The sequence below is a fragment of the Enhydra lutris genome, unplaced genomic scaffold (assembly GCF_002288905.1).
Source record: "Enhydra lutris kenyoni isolate GAN:26980312 unplaced genomic scaffold, ASM228890v2 scaffoldscaffold22, whole genome shotgun sequence".
NCBI classification, from domain to species: domain Eukaryota; kingdom Metazoa; phylum Chordata; class Mammalia; order Carnivora; family Mustelidae; genus Enhydra; species Enhydra lutris.
In genome coordinates, this window is record NW_019154106.1 from 35,416,778 (window position 1) to 35,429,567 (window position 12,790).

Consider the following 12,790-nt stretch of genomic DNA (forward strand, 5'->3'; position numbering starts at 1 on the left):
TTCTCCTCAAGGATTTTGATGGATTCCTTTCTCACATTGAGGTCCTTCATCCATTTTGAGTCTATTTTCGTGTGTGGTATAAGGAGATGATCCAGTTTCATTCTTCTGCATGTGGCTGTCCAATTTTCCCAACACCATTTGTTGAAGAGGCTGTCTTTTTTCCATTGGATATTCTTTCCTGCTCTGTCAAAGATTAGTTGACCATAGAGTTGAGGGTCTATTTCTGGGCTCTGTTTCATTGATCTATGTGTCTGTTTTTGTGCCAGTACCATACTGTCTTGATGATGACCGCTTTGTAATAGAGCTTGAAGTCCGGAATTGTAATGCCACCCACTTTGGCTTTCTTTTTCAATATTCCTTTGGCTCTTTGAGGTCTTTTCTGGCTGCATATAAATTTTAGGATTAGTTGTTCATTTCTTTGAAAAAAATGGATGGTATTTTGATAGGGATTGCATTAAATGTGTAGATTGCTTTAGGTAGCAAAGACATTTTCACAATATTTATTCTTCCAATCCAGGAGCATGGAACATTTTTCCATTTCTTTGTGTCTTCCTCAATTTCTTTCATGAGTACTTTATAGTTTTCTGAATATAGATTCTTAGCCTCTTTGGTTAGGTTTATTCCTAGGTATCTTATGGTTTTGGGTGCAATTGTAAATGGGATTGACTCCTTAATTTCTCTTTCTTCTGTCTTGTTGTTGGTGTAAAGAAATGCAACTGATTTCTGTGCATTGATTTTATATCCTGTCACTTTACTGAATTCCTGTACAAGTTCTAGCAGATTTGGAGTGGAGTCTTTTGAGTTTTCCACATATAGTATCATATCATTGGCAAAGAGTGATAGTTTGACTTCTTCTTTGCTGATTTGGATGCCTTTAATTTCTTTTTGTTGTCTGATTGCTGAGGCTAGGACTTCTAGTACTATATTGAATAGCAGTGGTGATAAGGGACATCCCTGCCATGTTCCTGACCTTAGCGGAAAAGCTCTCAGTTTTTCTCCATTGAGAATGATATTTGCGGGGGGGTTTTCATAGATGGCTTTGATAATATTGAGGTATGTGCCCTCTATCCCCACACTTTGAAGAGTTTTGATCAGGAAGGGATTTAATCAGCAATTCTTGTAAAGAATAGAGAACAGGTAGTTAGATAGTGATTTTTAAAATATTGCTTGGTCTAGCCTTGGATACCAGGATACAGATTTTTTTTTTTTTTTTTTTAGAATTGTATTTATTTAACATGAGCAGGGGACAGACAGCAGGGGAAGAGGGAGAGGATTTCAAGCAGACTCTCCCTCCTGAGTGAGAAGCCTGACAAAGGGCTTGCTCTCATGACCCTGAGATCATGACCTGAGCCAAAATCAAGAGTCAGACATTTAACTGACTGACACACGCACGCTACCCTAGGACATAGGTTTTAGGCTTTAGTAACTGAAATAGGTACAAATAGTTCAGGGCTTACATGTATCAAGCACTAGCATGAACAATTGACATAAAATATCTCATTTAGAGTTCTCAGTAACACTAACAAGTCAGCTGATATTATCCTGATTATTACAGGCATATCAATTAGTGAGGCTGGGTTTTTTTGTTTGTTTTGTTTTGGTTTGGTTTTGGTTTTGTTTTTGTTTTTTAAGTAGGTTCCATGATGAACATAGAATCCAACATGGGGCTTGAACTTATGACCCTGAAATCAAGACCTGAACTGAGATCAAATATCAGATGTTAAACTGAGCCACCCAGGCACCTCTCGAAGGTTGTTTTTTTTTCCTAATAAACAAATTGTAATTTGTTACATAGGAAGACCATTATGTTTTTAAGGGAGTTGTCACAGTCTGAACTACAAAGAACAAAGTGTTAAATTTTGGAGACCCCAGCTTTCCATTGGTAAGAAGCAGACTGAGAAAGACTCTCAGCTAAAAATATAGACTATTTCTCATAGACAAACAAAGATGACTCAAAGGACATTGACCCGAACACAAAGGAGAGATTCAGGGTCTATGAAGAACAATAAATTCGGAGACAGCTCCTGAATCTAAATAGGCTCTAACAGGGACCAATTCCTGTCTCTAGTCCGATCTGGTGTCATACACCTGGCTGGATTTCAGAATTGCCTTAGACACAATTGCTACATAACTTACATTCCACCCATAGCCTTCTAAAGGGGAGTGCCTATGGTGGCTAACTTTTTTTTGTCTTAACATTGTATATTATGTCTATTTGAGGCAAATATGTTGTCACTTTAGTTCATAGGTTTGCATATTAGCAGAAACACCTTCATCCATGTTTGGAAGCGAAGCAGATCATAAGGTCCTGGAGTTTGAACCTGTTCTACTAACAGGATGAGACTCCCAGGGAAGTGAGTAAATGTACTTTGTAAGTGGAGAAGCCATGAATTCTTCTTACAAGAGGGTTGACTGTGCAGATTGCTCTTGAAAAGTTTATTAACAACCCCTCCTCAGCTTGTATGCATATGTCACTATTCCCATTAAAAGATGTCCCTTCCCTTTTATATGAACTGACCTTGTGACTTGCTTTGGAGAATGTAGCCAGTTGTATTAGTTCTGTGGCTAACCCTTAAAAGACACAAAACTTTCTGCTTTAATGCTCTGATAACTCAGAAAATACAGAAAGTAACAGAGTTGAGAAGAACTGCTCTTCCATGCAGAGAACTGAAGTGCCCAAGCCAAAAATAAGCACATACTTGCAGACATATGATGAGACCTTCACTTACCTTAATAGCTTCAGCCTATCAGGTAATGCTGTCACATTATGACCCCTGCTGATGTGACATGGAACAGAAGAAGTACCATATGAGCTTAGTCAACACATGAGAGACAATGAATCACTCTTGCTTTAAGTCATTATGTTTGGGTCAGTTTCTTCTACAACAATAGGTAACTGAAATGGTATATTAAGAAAACAACTCATTTCAAAGGGAGAAAGTACAAGGACTTCTTGTTTTTATTTTTTATTTTTTTAAGATTATTTATTTATTTATTTGACAGATGGAGATCACAAGTAGGCAGAGAAGCAGGCAGAGAGAGAAGAGGAAGCAGCCTCCCCACTGAGCAGAGAGCCTGATGTGGGGCTCGATCCCAGGACCCTAGGACCATGACCCGAGCTGAAGGCAGAGGCTTTAACCCACTGAGCCACCCAGGTGCTCTTCTTGTTTTTATTTTAAAATTTTTGATATCCACTCATAAAATCCCTTATTATCATGACAATAAGAATATAAGCAATAATGATATTTTATTCAACATCATAGACTCCATTTTAAAATTTCAGCTTGAATTATATCTTCTGTGTCTTTGGCTAACTCTGTGTTATCAATGAATGAAAATGGAAAAAAATCCAGTTTGTGAGTGGAAATAAGTTTCTCATTTCAGGCATAACTAATAAATGGAAACCACATTTCTCTTTACTTATATGAAAGGGAGGAGTCTCATCTTAACTGGGCAGTGGGGATATACATTACATCCTCTGTCCCAACACTAGGTTCTGTCTTTCAGTTTGGTAAGATTCCATTAACAAAAGGATTTATTTTTATTTTAAAAACTAAGACACTATGTCTCCAATCCATGACAGAACTATATTCTACATGTATATTGCATTTTTGAAAGTTCATGCATTTTATTTTGATCTAACTAGAGAGAATATATATTCCTTCCTATGCATTAAATCTAAATACATGGTTAGCATTTATCTTAATATAGCTTAGAAGGAGAAAAATGCAATTATTTATATATGGAAAGTGGAACTTGGTCATGAGGTAGATGATAGAGACTGGAATGGAATGGAATGGAATGGAATGGAATGGAATGGGATATAGTGGAAAAGTCTGGAGACCCTTGGGAGAGGCTCTGGTGGTTTAAGAAACTATGATGCAGAAGATATTTTATGTAGTGGCTCAGATGGAAATCACAAAGGCACAGAAACTCAAGAAGCATAATGTGTTATTTCCAAAACTTAAAGTCTGTACAACAAAATAAAAAAAAAAAAATGTAAGTACAACATAATCACATGATTTAGCAGGTCATTCTTGCCATGCAGAAATCTCTCCCTATGTCAAAAGATACGTGTAACCATCCACAGAGAACATCATGAACAAAATAAAAAACTTGACATTGAGATCATTCTAAATGGTCTGAAATTTCTTGTAAAGAACACATCCAACTAGCTCTATTCATCACATTTCATTTAATACGTCACTTTGGGATGATTTTATACTATTTTCTTGCTTGTTCCAGAAAGCAAAACTCTTACATAACATTATGTTATCAATCTACAGAGTTGTATATGCCCAGGAATTTAAAGAATGGCCTTACTGCTCCCCCTCCTCTCTTTTGCCCTTTATCAAGACATACATAATTTATGTTCCTTACATGTCTACAACCAGATATACCCTGCAGACTTTTTGACCCTAAAAGGATGTATATTGGAACTGGCTCACAAAGTTGTTGAACAAATTTAAAAGTCTTTAGCTTATTTCTTTCACCAAAATTTTCCTTGCCTTTTCTTATACCTCATATTACTTCTCTTTCTGAGTTATTTGTACCTCCCATCTTTCTGTTCTCACTGGTCCCTGTGGTTTCCTGAGTTACTGTCTGAATATTTGACCCATGATGACTTTGAACTGATATCCTTATTTCCTCTTTATCATGTTTCACATTCTGTGACTTCCAGATAATAACCAACAAGATAAAGTGACCAATATCAGATGGACTACGAATTTTGTTTATCAGGAAAAACAAAGCAAAACAACAACAAACAAGGCTTGGACTTCTGAAAGAAAGAGAATCATCTTTATTTTGAAAAAATAATGGCTTAACATATGGGTTCGCACATCTGGTTGGATTCTAAAGATTTTTATTTAGTCAACATTTCTGGTTAAGTCTTGCTGTATAACAAGTAACCCCAAAACACAGTGCTTAAAACAGCACATTTTATTATATCTGGTAGGTTATTTTTAGGGTCAAAAATTCAACCAGGGGGACTTTTAAGTTTCCACTTTCTTATGTAAGGAGCTTGCAAGGCATCATTCCATCCCAACAAGTAAGAAGATGAACAGACTGAAAAATCAACAAATCTTCCTGGATCCATAAAAAGAAGATGACACAGGGAAAATTGCTATTAGGACTGAAAAGACAGAAATGGGAATACAGAGAGATACAGCTTACCAGAGCAGAACCTCATGAGCTGAAACAGCAAAGGACTGGTGTCAAGATAGGAAACACTGAGCACTAAAGTGAAATTCTGGGCTTTGGGGATAATGATATGCCAGTATAGGTTCATTCTTGGTAATAAATACATTATCTGGGGAGCAATGTTGATCACAGAGTGCATATGGGGAGGCGGGCATATATGGGAAATCTGTATTTCATTTCAATTTTATTGTGAACTGCCTCCCACCAAAAAACCTTGAAAAGACATAAAAGAAATTCAGGCAGGGATCTGTTACATGATTCTTCTCCCTTACACAGTTTTGATTAAGGTGTTTTAGTCAGCTTGAAAACTAGGTTGTCTGTAGCTCCCAGTTGGCTTTATTCATGTATTCAGTGTCATTGTTTGGGTGGCTGGAAGGATGAACTGATCCAGACCTCTCAATCAGAGAGCGTGCACTGGCTGTTCTCAAGGTAAGTGGACTTCTTATGGTTCTCCCAGATAGTGCTCATAGAGCGGGAAATGGAATCTGACCATTTCTTCAATCCTGGTCCCTAACAGGCCGTTCTTTCTCAGCATTTTATTGGTCAAAGCAGAGAGTTTCCCCAGAACAAAGGAAGTGGTATAGATCACAACTGTAAATACTGGGAATGTCAAAGAATATAAAGGATCTTTAACTCAGTAAAACCTCACCTAGATCCCCCCAAATTTGGGGGCAGTACATAGTTATAAAGCTCACCAGTAGAGGATGTAAAAAAATAGTAATTGCCATGAGTTCTCTGGGGATGTGTAATGTTGAATAGTTTTCAAATGTTAAAGGTCATTTTCACTGTCCACACCGATATGCTCTACAAATCATGGAGTGATTCTAAATGAGAAAGATGGCCATGGCAGGGCTTGACTGAGGCAAAATGATCAATGCAGTTCAGCCCACGGGGCTCCGCTGACTTCTCTAACATTACCCAATACTACAAAAATGCTTTTTGTCTTGGCCATTCCAAATTTCTTTCTTTCTTTTTTTTTTTTTTTTTAAGATTTTATTTATTTGCTGGAGAGAGAGAGTATACCCAAGCAGGCAGAGAGGCAGCAGAGGCAGGGAGAGAAGCAGGCTCCCTGCTGAGCAAGGAGCCCGATGCGGGACTTGATCCCAGGACCCCAGGGTCATGACCCAAGCCAAAGGCAGTGGCTTACCCAACTGAGCCACCAGGTGTCCTGGCCATTCCAGATTTCTTGAAATCCCATGACCCCACCATCAAAATGCACCTCCTACACTTCTATGGCTAGGCACACCTCTCAGCATTAATTTCAACAAGTAAAAGTCCACTAATCTTTTCCTTTTTTAATATATGATGTAAGTACTCAATGAATGTTTGATTGTTGATTGAAGAAAGGTTGATTGAACAAATGACTGAACCAATCAGGTGTATTTCCTATTTGCCCTTATCTTCAGCTCTAGATTGTTTATGACCATTTAGTCATTTATCCTCTTTTCCCCAATATCAAGCAGTCTTTTTTCAGCCAGTCTTTTTTCACTGGCTGCTTCATCATTGGTACCTCTTGACCTGTTTCTCCTAACTTTCACCATACCGCTCCTCAAAACACAGTGAAAATCCCTGTCATGGATCCAGGTTCAGACAGGAGACCACAGCCTGGCTCCAGTAAACTTACCCCCTCCCTCAGTTTCTCCAAATGAGAGGTAAGAGTGAATTCTTTCTGTTAATCATTTCTGGGTTTTCTCCCCTTCCCTTGTTGACTTCTCAGCTCTTCCGTAACTAATTTTCTAAGTTAAATTAACTCCCAATTTAAATATTTAGAGATGTTTCTACTTTCCTGTTTGTATCCTGACAAAAACAGTCTCTAAGAGAGTAGAATTTGGAGAGATAAGTAGGCCGTAGCAAAACTTCCAAGGTCAGAATGGGGTTTTCCTGGTCTATTTTCAGGCAAAAATTACATTTTCTTAAAGACTATCATGGTTTCACACAAATCATTTTAATCACGTTGAATGCAATTATTACTAGTAATCTGTGTACAGATTTAAATCATAATAAATGGACATGGGTATAATGGATAGACAAGGTGGTTGTAATTGGATACTCAAAATCACTAGCATAGCATCTTTCTATGTCAACATGCCACCAGCTTTCAACTACAGAGCCAATATAAGCTCATAAATCTAGAAGCCTAATTTCATTGTATCAAATGGGACTTAATGGCTGTTATTTGTTATTTTCCATGTTTATAACTATGTTTGACATACCTGGCCTACATTTAATAGAAAGTTAATTCACTTTTAAAAATCCTTAACTTTTATTGGGAATTGGGAAAAAAAAGGAAACCACCCCACTAATTAAAAAACAAATGCTTTTTATTAAAGAGTTATCTTGTTACAAAATCTTTAACTTGGAATTATTCTCAAACACTGAGAGCTAGATATTAGAAATGATAGTTTCATCAGAATTTCCATTACCAATAATACCAAAAATAATTATCAAGAAAACCATTTATTGAAGTTAGTTGACATCAATAATTTGATTAATTTTTCTTTCAGTGTTGATCCTGTGAAATACAGCAGATGGGAATCTCTATAAAAATTTATACTTTATAATAGAGACTGTAGTCTACAGAGAAAAAAATAACATGTTCAAAGTTCCTAATTTCTTACCAATGACTAACAATGCATTTTTAAAAATTCTACATAGGACTTCTAAAACCACACACACATGCACATATATATACATATACACATATATATACACAACATATATGTATATGGCAAATACTATATTTAGTTTTACATTTATTATTTTTCATACAATATTTTTGTGAAAAAAAATTTTTTTTTTTTTTTGGTTAAAGAAAGCATTCTACAAATAGATTAGCTGGATAAAATATTTGGTCATTTGAGGGCTCATGACATTTGAATAAGGGACCTAATAGAGATGAAAAGCACTCCAGCTGGAAAGGACCTCAAGTGCAAAGGCCCTGAGACAGAAGCAGGCCTGACAAGTTATAAACATCATAGGGAGTCAGTTTGGCAGGGAGAGCAGTAAGGAAGGAGAATAGAGAGGATAAGGATTCCAAGGTAACTGGGAAGCAGATCATGTAGATAATCTTTTGAGTCACTCTAAAGACTTTGTTCTTAATTCTGAGAGAGAATAGAAACCATTTCAGGGTTTTGAGCAGAAGAATGACACAATCTCAATTATATTTTCACAGAACGGTTCAGGATCTTTGGTTAAGTGTATGTTGAGTGAGTGGGGAGAAGAAGGAGGATGAGTTCATTAGAACACTGCTCCAATAACCTAGGTAAAAGATAAAGAGGGCTTGGACGTGGGTGAAGGTGACAAAAGTATTCAATAGTTTTGGATTCTAAATATACTTATATGTTCATGCCAAAATGAAAGTGACAATTGGAAGTGGGATATGAAAGGAAAAAGACATCAAAAATGACCCCAAGGTTTTAAGCAACAACAAAGAGAAAAATGGAATTGGGATTCACTATAATCATAGAGATTTCTTTCCCTCCAAATTTTGCTTCATAATCCATGTGCCCAAGATCTTGCATAATGGATCTTGCTTACACTTTCAGCCAATGCCCTCAGTGGAAAGTTTAGCACCATATAGCCTGGGCAAAAAGAGGATTTTCCAGATAAAACCCCTTGTAATTTAAAATAAAGCAGTATTAACAAGATGTAGAAGTTAAAATCCTGAATAGTCTAAGCAGGACCTCTGTCTTCACACATTATAGGGTGAGAATCTGACTTTTATGCCATTTTAAGAAATGCTATGATTATTATTCTTACAGTAACTGAGTTTCTCTTTCTTTGGAGGAAATATGGGCAGGTGCTGGTATTCCTGTTAGGGTAAAGGGGAAAGAAGAGAAACAATCATAAATTGAAAACAAAGTTGAAAGAAAACATTATTGCTGCAGGGAACTCAGATATATGCCATCAGATATTCTTCACTCGTTCTTATTGTCTCTTCTTAGAATACTGATTTCTTCCTTTCTAATTGGCTAAATCTTAAATTTATTTCAACAGTTTACTCTGGTGCCATCTCTAGAAAACCTTACTTGAGCTTATCCAGGTATGTGAGTGTGAATTAATGCTGCCACGGCATTGGGCTGTTTGCAAATAGTAGTGTCTTCTTCCAATCTGTATAATAGTCATACACATATCTCTTTCCTCCATTAAACTGACTCTCTCTGACCACACAGATAGTCTCATCCATTTCTTATTGCCAACACCTACCCTAGCACCTCTTAGTGCTAACATCAACTTTATACATCAATTCAACAAACAGCCACCCACTTACTCTATATCAGGCTCTCTGACAGGCACTGATGATAAAATACCAGACACATGAGTGCCTGCCTTCATGACCTGTGTAGACTGAAGAAAGACTCGTGAAAACAAGGACAAACCCACATGCTGTCTACACCAGCAACACCACCAAGATTAATCATGAAAAGGTATCCTTAGGTGGCTGCAATGGCCATGTAGGATATCCCTGGTAAGTCTGATGTTCTATCATTTGGGAAAAGTTTCCTTTCACTTTAATGGATTTTAACATAACAAATGACAGTGGCCCCAAACCAGAGCTCTGTAGCCAATCAATCATCCTGAACCTCAAAGCCCTTTTCTCAGAGAACAGGTGATGAGAATAAATTTATTCCGGGGAAATTTTCCGTTACATACAATGCATGCTAACTTATAAGGAAGAAAAAGCCAAGGACAACATTTTTACATTTCAGAAGTGGTCAATGATAAATGGAACAAACGCAACCAAAATTTTAAGACAGTAATAAATAAAGATCACACTCACCAAACCACAAGGAAGGGAGAAGTCTGCCTGTCATCATCAACTCATCTTGACCAGAATCTGTCTGGGACATGAAAGACGTGTTTTCAAAGATATTTTCTGCTTCTCGTCTCTTGGAATATTCATGACCCAATGCAGTCTTAGGGCCAGGTGTTTACTTTGGGACTCAGGAAATCTCGCTATGAATTATCCAGGAGGGTTTTGTGAGTTTAACTTTGTCGAGTCCCTCAATTTTAGAAATAAAGCTCTTTCAAAGTTGTTCCTACTAAGATCAATTCTTAACTGTCTCACTTTCTCAGTCTCCTTTTCCAGAACTCTGTTTCAGATATTTGAAGATTTGTTACTTTTGAAGCATTGATTAATGTATTTACACATCAACTGAGTACCTACTAGCACTCTTCTAGGCACTGAGACTATACCTTTGGGTGAAACAGATCAGATCTCTGTTCAAATGGAGCCTATAATGTGACAATGAAAAGTTTATTCAGACATGAAAGGTGAATTTTTCTAGGGATTAAGTTAATGCTTATTATTTATGGTGAGTTTTAAAAAGTGACTTTCATATCCACAAAAGTTAGGGAGGACACAGGCGTAGAAACAAACGAGAAATAAACAATGTGCAATAGGACGGACCTGATTTATCTGTGATACTCATATATTCAGAAGGCTTTCTCTTTTGCAGCACTTATGAGAAAACATACTAAAAATAAAATGCTTGATGTTACCCCAAACCTCATGTCAAAAATGTTACTTAAATCATGCAGCTGTGTGGACATCTAGAGATTCTATTTATAGAAAGTTTATGTTAAGAAAATTTCAGAGTGAATGTTGTAAAACTGTAACCTTAAAAGATTATTTATCTGCTTTCTCAATGTCCTATATTCTACCTTTACTACAGCAGGTAATTTTACAAACAATCCCTTTTTCATATTTTTGCCAACTACTCTAAAATATTGCTATCAGGTAAGAGGATATGAAATGTTTTTTGAGTACAATCACTCTAATTCTCAATAACATAATCTTATTGCTTTAAAAATAAGAGTAGAAATCTATTTTCAACATTCAACACTAGCTAGGTCAAATCTATTGTTCAGGTAGACACCAGTTGAATGTGGCAATTTTCCTACCTTTCATTCTGCTACTCAGAGTAATGGTTGTGTGTATCTTTATACATGTCACTTCTAGCATTTCTACTAGGAAATATCTGGAAATATCTGGAGCAGCTCCCACTTACCCCAATTGTCTCTACTGGATTGTGTGATTTTTGTGTTTTACTTCACTTTATTATTGCTCTGTGATTACTTGATGTTTAATCCTTGGATATTTTGCTACCTGAAATGTGGTCAACAATTTTTGAATAGTTCAAAAAGAAATTATACAAATGACTAGCCAGCATAATAAAATGCACTCAACATTATTAGTCATCAGTACTTGCAAATTAAAATTACAACTCCAATAAGAGAAGGGCTTAATTTAAAAAGTTTGACAGCATCAAATATCGGTGTGGATATGGAGTGAAGAAACTCTCTCACACTGTTGGTGGGTGAGTGTATAAACTACTATAGCAACTTTGAAAGAATTCTAGTTGTTTCTTATAAAACTAAATATAAAGCTCCTTAGTGACTCTTATTTGAAAAAATACATGTATTCACAAGAAGAAATCCATAAAAATGTTCACAAGAGCTTTTTTCATGATAGCTGACAAATTTAAACAGCTAAAAAGTTCATTAACAAGAGAATGAAAAAGGAAACAAAACAACTGTGATATATTCATAAAATGGAATATTGTTTAGCATAAAAATAGAACAAGCCATGGATACACGCAAAAATACTGATGCATCTCCTTTTCCGCTAAGGTCAGGAACACGGCAGGGATGTCCATTATCACCACAGCTATTCAACATAGTACTAGAAGTCCTAGCCTCAGCAATCAGACAACAAAAGGAAATTAAAGGCATCCAAATCGGCAAAAAAGAAGTCAAACTATCACTCTTCGCAGATGATATGATACTATATGTGGAAAACCCAAAAGACTCCACTCCAAAACTGCTAGAACTTGTACAGGAATACAAAATCAATGTATTGTGTCAGGATACAAAATCAATGCACAGAAATCAGTTGCATTTCTTTACACCAACAACAAGACAGAAGAAAGAGAAATTAAGGAGTCAATCCCATTTACAATTGCACCCAAAACTATAAGATACCTAGGAATAAACCTAACCAAAGAGGCTAAGAATCTATACTCAGAAAACTATAAAGTACTCATGAAAGAAATTGAGGAAGACACAAAGAAATGGAAAAATGTTCCATGCTCCTAGATTGGAAGAACAGATATTGTGAAAATGTCTATGCTACCTAAAGCAATCTATACATTTAATGCAATCCCTATCAAAATACCATCCATTTTTTTTCAAAGAAATGGAACAAATAATCCTAAAATTTATATGGAACCAGAAAAGATCTCGAATAGCCAAAGGAATAGTGAAAAAGAAGGCCAAAGTTGGTGGCATCACAATTCCAGACTTCAAGCTCTATTACAAAGCTGTCATCATCAAGACAGCATGGTACTGGCACATAAACAGACACATAGATCAATGGAACAGAATAGAGAGCCCAGAAATAGACCCTCAACTCTATGGTCAACTAATCTTTGACAGAGCAGGAAAGAATGTCCATTGGAAAAAGGACAGCCTCTTCAACAAATGGTGTTGGGAAAATCGGACAGCCACATGCAGAAAAATGAAATTGGATCATCTCCTTACACCACACATGAAAATAGACTCAAAATGGATGAAGGACCTCAATGTG